This window comes from Bubalus bubalis, chromosome 14 (genome assembly GCF_019923935.1).
Source record: "Bubalus bubalis isolate 160015118507 breed Murrah chromosome 14, NDDB_SH_1, whole genome shotgun sequence".
NCBI classification, from domain to species: Eukaryota; Metazoa; Chordata; class Mammalia; order Artiodactyla; family Bovidae; genus Bubalus; species Bubalus bubalis.
The window spans coordinates 67332269-67344705 of record NC_059170.1 but is presented as its reverse complement, the minus strand read 5'-3'; the positions used below and the strand labels follow the sequence as shown (position 1 = coordinate 67344705).

Here is a 12437-nt window from a genome sequence, read left to right as displayed (position 1 = left end):
AAATCCCATGGATGGAGGAGCCTGGTGGGCTGCAGTCCATGGGGTCGCTAAGAGTCGGACACGACTGAAGCGACTTAGCAGCAGCAGCAGAGTTTCCTAAATGCCTGTGGAACATTTGACTTTTACAAAACACCATATTAGCAGCCAGGTTCCCTTGAATGAGTGGACTGTCTACACCACTACAGAATCTCTAAGTTTTAAAAAAATTTGTTATCCTTACATTCTGCTTTCTAAGAGTCTAAATTTGGGGAGGATCTATATGTTTTTACTCTAAATACTTAGTCTTTTTATAATTTGTCTCTTTAGAATGAGAATCAACCGTAGTAGTTTCTATACTCTGTTCTTGATTCTCTGACCTCATAAAAGATTCATCAGCAATAGTGTTTTTAGGCCTCCAGACTGTATGGGATTAAATGCACCCCTTGTGAGACTCTTTAAGTAAAAGATAGTCAAGTTCTGGTACTTCCCTGAAGCTCAGACTCTGCCTTCCCAATGCAGGGGGCCCAGGTTCAATCCCTGGTCAGGGAACTAGATCCTACGTGCTGCAGCTAAGACCCAGGGAGGCTAAATAAATAACTTTTAGAAGGCAGTCTGATTCCAATTTATAGAAGTGGGTATTTCTTTTAAGCAAATGTTATTTTAAGAAGATATTTTAAGAAGAAGATAAACATTAATGCCTAATGTTAAAGGAGAGTATCGTAAAGCTTTTAAACTGTCGTTGCCTGGAAGAGAACAGATCTTTGTTCTTTAGAACCCTTTCTCCTGACCCAGTACAAGTTAAAAATTGAAAGAGCTGCTTAGGTAGGATTGTTGTGGCTATCCACATGGCTGCCGTTATGACCTAGGCTATTCTAGGAAGGTGAAGTAAATGAACTCTTTATCACTCAAGAGGTTAGTTGTGCTGAACTTCCCTGGTGGTCCAGTGGTAAAGAACCTGCCTGCCAGTGCAGGGGACACGGGTTTGATTCCCTGGTCTAAGAAGATTCCACATGCCGCAGGGCAACTAAGCCCATGGGCCACAACTGCTGAGCGTGTGCTTTGGAGCCCGGGAGCCCCAACTACTGAAGCCCAAATGCTCTAGAGCTTGTGCTCTGCAACGAGAAGCCACCACAGTGAGAAGGCCAAGCATCACAACTGGAGAGAAGCCCCCACTCGCCACAACTAGAGAAAGCCTGTGTGCGGCAACGAAGCCCCAGCCCAGCCGGAAAAAGTCAGCCCTTCAAGTGGCTAGTTGTGGTTGTGTCCATGTATTATTTTCTTTGTAAAGAATTCTTCCTCTGAACATTTTCTAGCAGAATGTACAGCTAGAACTAGAACAAGTTGACCAAATCTTTGTACACTTGACTAAGAGGATCTCTTTTTCCTCTGAAATGTAAGGACAGCTTCAGTACAATACAAAGTTGTGGTGGTGGTTCTGGAACTTACAACCTCGAGAGGTGATGGGATTCAAAACCAAAGGTTCAGGAAGGATTTGGAGACATTCATAAATGGCAGCTCTTCGGGGTGACAAAGGAAGCTTTGGGTGTAGGTGACCTATATTCTTAATCTCTTAAGGAGAGTATCTCAGACACTCATGCATCTCATCAAACCTCTGGGGTTCACTGCCAGGGACCAGTGCTGCCCCATGCCAGGATACCTAGGTTCTTCGACTGAACACAGTCTGAAGTCTGTTCTGCCCTGCGGGCACCCTGGAGCTTCTTCCAGGAAAGAATATGATTTGGCTAGCTGGAAAGAGCAGGACCCTCTGAATACTGTAGGAATTAAGGAATTTCATGATTTGTGTGCCACTTTGAGAGTGGATTGGAAACATCCCAAGTCCCCAAGCATACTTCCTATTCATTTTTACCTCTAGCTTGGGCAAAAATGATGACCTAAATTCATTGCTACCTTTTTGAAGTTTTGATATCCAGTAAGCTGCTTCCCTGGTGGTTCAGGTGGTAAAGCGTCTGCCTGCAATGTGGGAAACCCGGGTTCAGTCCCTGGGTCAGGAAGATCCCCTGGAGAAGGAAATGGCAACCCACTCCAGATTTTCCCTAGGGAAAATCCTAGGGATGGAGGAGCCTGGTAGGCTATAGTCCATGGGGTCGCAAATAGTCAGACACGACTGAGCGACTTCGCCTTCCCTTTCCTTTAAGCTGTCTTGAAACCCTCCCTGGTCCCTTAGCAGACAAATCCTGTGGCCCTTAAGTCACAGAATGAGGCTGTGATCAGATAGCAGTTGTCAGCTCCTGACCACCCCTTCCCTCTCCCAAACCTCTGAGGTCGTTTGGTCTCACCCATCAGTTGTGGAAGAAGAAGGTAAAACAAGTGGAGGTGAGGCTGTCTCCACACTGGCTCCACTGAGGTCTAAACAGGACACTAAGAATCTGACACGCTGGTTACCAGACAGTTTCAAGGAGAAGACACAGAACAGAGGCGTGGAAAGGAGAAGAGACTGGTCAGTAGCAACTCCACTGTCCTTTGAGCTCTGGCTCCTTCCCCAGATTGAACCCAAAACTTCCTGGACAGGACGGCTATTTTAAGACAAAGCTAAATAGCTTTGATGAGAGGTCAATTAAGTAAACATGTAGTAAATGCCTGCTATACACCAGATCAGATAGGTGATGGAATAAAACTCGACTTTAATCTTTTTGGGACCTCACAGTGTGGTGACCCGACGGCCGCGTGGAGCTCTGGGACGTGTGACAAGCTTATGTGGGGTCTCACACATGACGCCATGCACTTAAGGCGTTCCCGTATCGGTCAGGACCGCTTTATAACATTGCCAGTTCAGAGAAGTTCAAGGCAGCTCTCAAAGCCATGACTCTTATGATCTATAATCAAAATTGCACACATATCTCATCCCCCACTGGCTTGTTTGTGTCTCTTTCCGGCCAGAAGTACAGGTTTACGTTAACCATAGTGAAAAATTACAATGGGGACTAGTTAAAAATCACCATAATTAAATCCCTGTGATGAAACCGTGGGAAGGCCACATGTACTTATGGGCTTTCTTATGAGGTTGCCAAAGTAAGCATGGCATTCACAGAAGAGACTGATTCCTATTCTCTTCTTGCTGCCCCTGTGTTGAGTTTCAGCTCCTAGTTCATGTGTTGGGGGTGGGGGCTCTCATCAACTTGGGTTTTTAAATTAGTAAAGCCTTACTCAGGTGTCAGGGAGATCATTTTGGTGTCTCTAGAAAGAAAATGTGAGCATCAACTCAGATTCTGCCAAAACAAACACCCAAGGTGGCCTAACCCAGGAGAGTAGGGGTTAAGAGATCTGGGTTCATCTCAAGAAATTTTTTTAGCCATCATAATATTTTGTAATTGTGGCGCTGGAGAAGACTCTCGAGACCCTTGGACAGCAAGGAGATCAAACCAGCAAATCCTAAAGGAAATAAACCCTGAATATTCATTGGAAGGACTGATGCTGAAGCCCCAATACTTTGGCCACCTGATGCAAAGAGCCGACTCAATGGAAAAGACCCTGATGCTAGGAAACATTGAGGGCAGGAGGAGAAGGGGGCAACAGAGGATGAAATGGTTGGATGGCATCACCGACTCAATGGACATGAGTTTGAGCAAACCCTGGGAGATAGTGAAGGTCATGGAAGCCTGGCATGCTGTGGTCCGTGGGGTTGCAAAGAGTCGGACAGGATTTAGCAACTGAACAACAACAACGTTTATAATTTCCAAACCCACCCCCTTTCTTTTTGGTTTAAGATACAGGTGATTTCTGCTGGTTCATTTTTTCCCCCTCCCTCACAGGGAGTTATCACCATTGTCTTAATCTGCCGTTAAACCCAATTTCTTTGTTTAAAAGAAAAGCAAAACAAAAGAAAAAAAAACATGGGATTTCCCAGATGGTCTAGTGGTTAAGACTCCACCCTTCTAACACAGAGGGTGCAGGATGGATCCCTGGTTGCGGAACTAAGATCCCATATGCTGTGCAGTGTGGCCAAAAGATAGAAAAGTAAAAGAAGATGAAGGTAGAAAAGAAGCCTCAAAACTGAATTAATTCAGGATTTTTTAAAGTGGGGTTTGGGGGGCTTCCCTGGTGGCTCAGACAGTAAAGAATCTGTCTGAAATGCCAAAGACTCAGGTTTAATCCCTGAGTCCAGAAGATCTCCTGGAGGAGGAAATGGCAACCCACTCCAGTATTCCTGCCTGGAGAATACCCTGGAATACCCTGTCCAGAATACCCTGGACAGAGGAGCCAGGGGTGGCTACAGTCCATGGGGTCACAAAGAGTTGGACATGACTGAGCAACTAACTCTGCTGCTGCTATTTTAGTATGAGTGTTTTAAGCCTTCTTGACTTTTTTGTTAGCAGTATAAAGGTTTTATCCTCTCTGCCATTTCCCTACAAACACATCTCCTGTCCCACCCCAGAATTCCCATAAGGATGTCTAGGATTGCTGACTGTTATCACTACTGGTCAGATTCGCTGCAAGAGTTTGTCATCTGGCCAGTTTGTTCCTCCCGGAGCCCTACCGGGACCAGAGGGACGCTCGTTCTGCCATCTTTGCTGGAGAGGGTAGACCTCGCAGAGACCGGGACTCTGTCCTCCTCGGAGACTCAAGCTTGTATGTTACAGTTACAGTAGTAGATTTGGCGTTTTGAATTTTCTGGTTTGAATACATTAGAAATTATTTCTTCACTGTCACAGTACACAGATTAGGGTAGAAATGTCTGTACTCCCAAGTTCTTGAAGAAAGCAGTGTTTCCCTGGGAGGCTTGTAGACCCCACCCGCAGGCAGTGTGGTGGGAGGGGTAGCACAGGTGAGAGATGGTTTTCTAGACGGTTCTTTTAGCTTTTTTTTTTAGCATCTGGAGACTTGTAGCCATAAAGAACCTCCCTTTACTCCACAGCCCAAATATGCACTTTAAAAACTTCATTGATGGGGGTGGGTGGGAGGCTAAAGAGGGAAGGGATATATGGCTGATTCACTTGTTGTACGAAAACTAACACAACATTGTAAAGCACCTATACTCCAATTTTTAAAAAAGAAAATGAATATTATGAGGGAAAACATTTTAAAAATAAAAACTCCATTGATAGAAGGGGAGTTTAAAAAAAAAACAATTCTGTCAGCCTACCACCTTCCAAATGATAGGGACAAAACGTACATTCTCTCCCATTCACCCTTTCCAAGAAAGCTGGTGTGTGTTTTATCCTCATTCCCTCTCTGCTTAGTTTTCCGGGGACTGAGTTAGCATGTCTCCTGTCCAGTAGCACCAGCGATCAAGTGGGGGCCACCCCACCAGGACGCCAGCCCTCTTCCCTCCTCTTGTGGGGCCCCCTGGCCGCTGCCTTGCATTTTTTTTCTTAAACATATTATGACAGCTGTATTGACATATAATTCACAGACCCTGTGGCTCACCCGTTATAATACGCCTCTCAGTGGTTTTCAGTAGGTTCACAGAGATGTGCAGCCATCATCACGGCCAAATGAGAACATCTTTGTCATCCAAAACAAACCCCGAGCCCTCTAGCAGTCACTTCCTGGCCCTCCAGCTGCCCCTGGCCCTGGCCAGCCTCCCATCCACTTCCTGGCTCCATAGATGTGCCTGTGCATGCTGCCTTGCCTGTCAGGGTTCCCCAAGGCCGAGGTCTTCCTCTTTAACATCCCTGCCCGAGAGAGGCAGCAGCAGCATCTCCTGGGGATAGAGACACAGACAGGAGCTCTCTCGGCCACCTACCATCTGCTCCTTTCCTGGCCCTGAACCCTCGGCCCTCACCACTGGGGCTTCCCTCTGTTGCTGCTTCCTTGACTCTTCCCGGTACGCAGAGTGCAGGGTCATGTGGAGGGCAGCGGCTTGTTTGGGGAATTAGTCAACAGACTGAGTCCATGGCGTGTTTGGCCCTTGGTCAAGGCTCAAGGCCAGACTGATCACGAACAAGTCACCCAGCCCGTCCTCCACACTCTTAACTCGAGCGAGAGAGGCTGGACAGAGGAGGATGCAAGAATCTGAGTCTGCCAGGACCAGGGGCTCCGACTGCCGATCTGCCCCATTAAAAATGATTTATGTCTCGTGTTTTACAGTAACACTGAGGCAGAAATGTCAGCTTGAGGAACTTCAGGATCAGATGTACAAGAATAGCGGCATCCAAGCACAGGTCTTGGATTAGTATGTGATTAGAAAGGGAAATGACTAGAGAGAACAGAGAGCAAGCAGAAAACTAGTTCTGGCCTTGGCCACTCTAGGATATACTTGAGCCACTTAGGAAGTCACAGCGTTGCCTCTGCAGCCAGTTTTCACACTTTCAGGGACGGAGCTGGATGGGTTGCATGCTCTCTGGGTTGCTTCTCTCAGCCCCTGAGTCCCACAGTTTGTTGCACGATATCAAATGATTGAATGGGAGCTTCCCTTCCTAAGCTTACTCTCCAAATGAAATCTGATGTTGGGACTCCTTGCTCTGAGGTTGGATTAGACGTGCCAGGTTTATATAACCCATTCTTACTTTTTGTTTTGTTTTGTTTTAAATCTTTGGCTGCGCTGCACAGCAAGTGGGATCTAATTTTCTTGACTAGGGATTGAACCCAGGCCCCATGCATTGGCAGCCTAGAGTCTTAACCACTGGACCACCAGGGAAGTCCCCCATTCTCAAATCTGCTCCTCACTTAATGTGTGAAATGGGCATGTGTCTTAAGTTGATGGTTTCTTCCAGCCCAGCTGCCTATTTAATTCTACTGTCTGTCCAACCAAACAGAAATCATGGTACCTCCCAAAGTAGATTATCTCAAAGTCCAGGGAATAGAAACACAGAGTTGGGAAAGTCAAAGTAGGAGGAAGAGGGTAGAGAGCAGTAGTTTATTTCCCAAGACAGTTGATTCAGTGAAAAGTTGGGCTTAATGTTTATCTTTGTTCTTGGTTGTTAGCATTTTTATGTCACCCTAACGACATCGGTGGTGGCTGTAATTATTAACTAGAGAGACATTTGTCATGCTAAAAGTGAAAGTTGCTCTGATTCAGTCGTGTTGGATTCTTTGCAACCCCATGGACTATAGCCCACCAGGCTCCTCTGTCTATGGGATTCTCCAGGCAAGAATACTGGAGTGGGTTGCCATTTCCTTCTCCAGGGGATTTTCCCAACCCAGGGATTGAACCTGGGTCTCCTGCATTGCAGGCAGATTCTTAACCAACTGGTAAAGAGCCACCAGGGAAGCCTTCGTCATGCTAAAAACCCTAATCCTTTTAGACTTGCAGCATTTTCTGTTGTTGTTGAATCACTGAGCTGAACTGCTTTGCATGTTCAGTCACTCAGTCATATCCAACTCTTTGCAACCCCATGGACTGCAGCACATCAGGCTTCCCTGTTCTTCACCATCTCCAGGAGCTTGCTCAAACTCATGTCCATTGAGTCTGCCATCCAAACATCTCATCCTCTGTCATCCCTTCTCCTCCTGCCTTCAAATCTTTCCCAGCATCAGGGTCTTTTCCAATGAGTTGGCTCTTCACATCAGGTGTCCAAAGTAGTGGAGCTTCAAAATCAGTCCTTCCAATGAATATTCAGGACTGATTTCCTTTAGGATTGACTGATTTGATCTCCTTGCAGCCCACAGGACTCTTAAGAGTTTTCTCCAACACCACAGTTCAAAGGCATCAATTCTTTGGCGCTCAGCTTTCTTCACAGTCCAACTCTCACATCCATACATGACCGCTGGAAAAGCCATAGCTTTGACTAGATGGACCTTTGTTGGCAAAGTAATGTCTCTGCTTTTTAATATGCTGTCTAGGTTTGTCATAACTTCTTCCAAGGAGTAAGTGTCTTTTAATTTCATGGCTGCAGTCACCATCTGCTGTGATTTTGGAGTCCACCACAATCAAGTCTGTCACTGTTTCCATTGTCTTCCCATCTATTTGCCATAAAGTGATGGGACCGGATGCCATGATCTTTGTTTTTTAAATGTTGAGTTTTAAGCCTTCTCCCCTTTCACCTTCATCAAGAGGCTGTTAATTCCTTTTCACTTTCTGCTATAAGGGTGGTATCATCTGCATATCTGAAGTTATTGATATTCCTCCCAGCAATCTTGACTCCAGTTTGTGCTTCATCCAGCCCAACATTTCGGATGATGTACTCTGCATATGTTAAATCAGCAGGGTGATAATATATAGCCTTGACGTACTCCTTTCCCAATTTTGAACTAGTCCATTGTTCCATGTTCTAACTGTTGCTTCTTGACCTGCATACAGGTTTCTCAGGAGGCAGGTAAGGTTGTCTAGTATTTCCATCTCTTTAAGAATTTTCCACAGTTTGTTGTGATCTACACAGTCAAAGGCTTTAGTGTAGTCAATGAAGCAGAAGTTTATCTGGAATTCTCTTGCTTTTTCTATGGTCCAACAGATGTTGGCAATTTGTTGGCTTTGCATGGAGAGAAGAAAAATGAGAAATGTCTTATGGTGACTGGGAGTCATGTGGGGTGGCATGTGCTGAATGATGGACGTACGATAATCCAGCAAGACTGAGGCAGACAGGAAAGAGGAGACAGGAAGCTCTGTGCCATACAGTGACCAAGATGATCCCACCAACATGCACTAAATCTAGAAAAATCACAGATTGAGTAGCATTGCTAGATTTGTTATGAAAGCTGTGTGTCTGGTGGCCACAGCACCAGGACAGACCTACATGGTGAGGAGGCAGCTGACAATGGTTCCAGTGCCTGCCTCCTGGACATGGGACAGCTCTGTGCAGAGTTCATGGATACCTCAGATGTGGGTCTTTCCTGTTAAGTCTAGCAAAAGGGAAATGCATGGGTGATGAACAACTACAGTAAAAAATAGAATTTTATACCAAGAGTTGATTCTTCCTGTTAAACATCCCTCAGCTCCATCTCCTTCTCTCTCCTTCTCCTATCACCACGGCTCTTCTTTAGGTGACTTTTAACTTATGTCTAAATTGTTTCTGTATTCAGTTATCTGAACTCTTTCCTGTTTTCCATACTATGGCCAACAGGATCTCTCCAAAATACATATCCCTGGATTCTTTTTGTTTAATTTTCACCCAGTTCTTCAACATTAGTGACAATCATTTCTTCTCCAGAATTTTTCCATATCAGATTCCTTGTCCCCAAAGTGTGAATTGATGCCCATTCTGTATTTCTCTAACACCCCATAGTCACCTTGTCATAGTCTTTTCCACCCAGTAAAGTAAGTGTTTATTTTCTTGTCTGAAGCCCTCATTAAAGGGACTAAACCAGACAGCAAGAACATCATTTACACCCTTGTATTTACATTGCCCAGTGCTTACTAGATGCTCAAATATTTGAATGCATGATTCAGTGGATGCTGTGGGAGCAGGCTGGAGGTGTGGTGACATTTAAATTGGATCAGGAAGGACAGGTAGATGTGGCTGTGTAGACATGGGCATTGCTGACCGAGAAACAGGTGTAGGAAATAGCAAGTGATTTGATTTGATTATAGGGCAAGAATTAGCAAACCCCAGCCTGTGGACTAAATCTGGCCCCCCAGCCTGTTTTTGTAAATAAAGTTTTATTGTAACAAAGCTAAGCTCATTCATTTACATATCTCGTGTAGCTTTCACACCACATTGACAGAGTGGAACAGTTGCCACCATTAAGACTGCAAAGCCTAAAATGTTTATTATCTGGCCCTTTACAGAAAAAAGTTTATCAGCCCTGCTATAGAGTAGACAGGGGAAAGAAGTAGGAGTGACATTTAAAAGCTAGGTAGGGCCAGATCCTGGAGTTCTCAGAATAAAGTGTGAACCCATTAGTCAAATATTCTGTAGACACAGAGGACTTGTAAGATATTACACTAGTTCTTCTAAAATCTGCTCCTCTCTTCTTTGGTTCAGTGTGCAATAAAAAGTATTAAATAAGGAATGCATTGTGCCCATTTTCCCCTATAGTATCCTGCTACTCTCCTAATGTTCTTCAGACTGAGCCTCTTATTAGAAGGAGTTTTTAGGGGCTACACAACTGTTAGGTATGTAAGCTGACAAACTTAGAGAGATCTAGTTAATATGAAACTATTACAATTCCAACTGGAAAAAAAATTGCTCTTAAAATCAGTCTGTTCCTTCCCCAACCCCACTCAGCCTCAGAAGAAGTGGAGCAAAGGGACTTCCTTGGTGGTCCAGCGGCTAAGACGCCACACTCCCAATGCAGGCTGCCCAGGTTTGATCCCTAGTCGGGAAACTAGATCCCACATGCCGCAACTAAGAGTTCACACGATGCAACTAAAGATCCCGCGTGCACACTGAAGATGGAAGATCCCGAGCGCCACGGCTAAGACCCGGTGCAGCCAAATAAATAAACAAATATTTTTTTAAAAGAAGTGGAGCAAAAAGATATCCTGTGAACTAAAATCTTAGAGCACACTGTTTTCTAAGTTTAAAGTTGAAAAAGGAAATACATACAAAACCCGAGGACAATGAAAATTATTATCTGTCTTGTTAATATATATGCAAAAATTCTAAACAAAATATTAGCAAATCACATTCAGTGATGTATAAAAAGGATAGAATCACAACCAAGTTGGACTTATTCCAAGAATGCAAGGTTGGTAATAGTTGAAAATCAATCATTGTACTTCAGTGCATGAACAGAATTAAGAGAAAATTGTGACACCAGAATTGTCTCTGGACATTGCCAGTGCCCCATGCAGGGTAAAATCACTCCTAGCTGAGACCCACTGCAACAAAGGAAGAAAAAGCCTTTGACAGAGTTTAGAACCCATTCATTATTTTAAAGAAAAACACACTTAGCAAACTAGGAATGGAAGACAGCTTTCTTAATCTGATGAATATCATTTTTTTAAAAACACCTACAACAAACACTATGCTTAATGGTGAAATATGGAAAACGTTCTCCCTAATATTGGGCAAAAGACAAAAATGCCACTCCTGTTCAGCTAACTGGAGGACCCTGGTGGTAGAATAAAGCAAAATGAAAAAAATGAAAGGCATGAGGAATGGAAAGGAGGAAATAAAAGTCTTTCATTTACAGACACCACTGTATATGCAGAATACTGAAAAGAACCTACAAACAGTATTATGCAGCAAGTTTGTTAAATTTACTTATTTCAAGGTCAGTATATCTTGTATTTCTACAGACCAGCAACAATTAGAAGACATTAAAAAGTGATGCCATATCTGAGTGATCCAGTGGTTCAGTGGCTAAGATTCCCGCTTCCAGTGCAGGGGGCCCAGGTTTAATCCCTGGTCAGGGAAGTAGATCCCACATGCTGCAACTAAGACCCAGTGCAGCCAAATAAATAAATACAAATATTTTAAAGTGGTGCCATTTCTAATAGCATCACAAAACATCAAATACCTAAGAGGAGAAATAACAAAAACTGTGTAAAATCTGTGTGCCGGAAACTACAAGATATTATTGAAAGAAAATAAACCAGATCAATGCATATCAAATGTTCGTGCATCAGTATTACCTGGAGGGTCTGTTAAAACAGATTGAAGGCCCATTGCAGTTCATCAGAATGAACTTTTGTGTATGGTGTGAGGTCACGATCCACTGTTTCCAGCACAACTGCTTGAAAAGATCAGTGTTTTCCCCACTGCAGGTTCCTTGGTTGGAAATCAGGTGACAGTGCATGCGTCAGGCTGTTTCCAGGTTCTCTTTTCTGTTCATTCGTCATTTGTACACTGATAAAATACCATTTTAATTATAACTTTATAACTGATCTCCTGTGGCTGAAATTTCAAGGGATGGGCCTTGGTGTAGCACTGTTTTATTCTTGTTTATCAGGTCGTTCTCACAACCCTTTGATCTGGAAACTTGCATCCTTCTGTTTAAGGGCATTTCCTTGAATTATCTTGCCTGTTTACTTTGATCATTTCCTCCCCTCTGTTCTTCCTGATTCCTGTTTCTGGAATTCTTATTCAGTTATTGGCCCTCCCACACATATTCTCTAATTTTCTGCTTTAAAAAATGTTTTGTTTTTTTTTGTTGTTGTGCTTTTCCAGTTACTCTAGTTTATTTCTAGGCTTTTCTTTTCTTTTTTTCTGTCATTTTAATATCTAAGAACTCTTTTCTTCTTCTAGTTTTTTAAAGTAGCATCAGATTCTAGTTTATGGATTCAGTCTCTCCTCTGATCTCTCTGAGAATGTTCATGATCTTGGAATTTTCAGCATTTTGCATGGTTTATTTCTTGTAAGTTGCTTTTTTTTCCTTCTTGTTTTGATGTGTCTTTTTCCTTAAAGGTTTTTCTCGCCTGCTTGGTGGTCATTAGCTATATGCACATGCTTAAGAGTGAGATATTAAACTGATTATAAATATTCTGTGCTGGGGTGGTTGACTGTAACTTCACTGGTAGAGTGATCTTTCAGAGCCTCTTGGCACTTGGACCATTCAGTTCCCCAGAGAAGGTCCTTCTGATCCTCTGTCCAGAGAGGGTCAGTTTGATTCCCTGACTCCCCTTTATCAGTATGGTTCTTCACTGTAAACTCAGCTTGATGCCCCCACCTCTTCTG

At 43.7% G+C, this 12437-nt stretch overlaps 1 protein-coding gene across 2 annotated transcripts in view; it reads left to right on the top strand.

Annotated features, from left to right (window-relative positions):
• The window catches only part of PROSER2 (proline and serine rich 2), a 40861-nt gene that overhangs the window by 24284 nt on the left and 4140 nt on the right, over positions 1-12437 (top strand). The gene's annotated exons all lie outside the window — the stretch shown is intronic.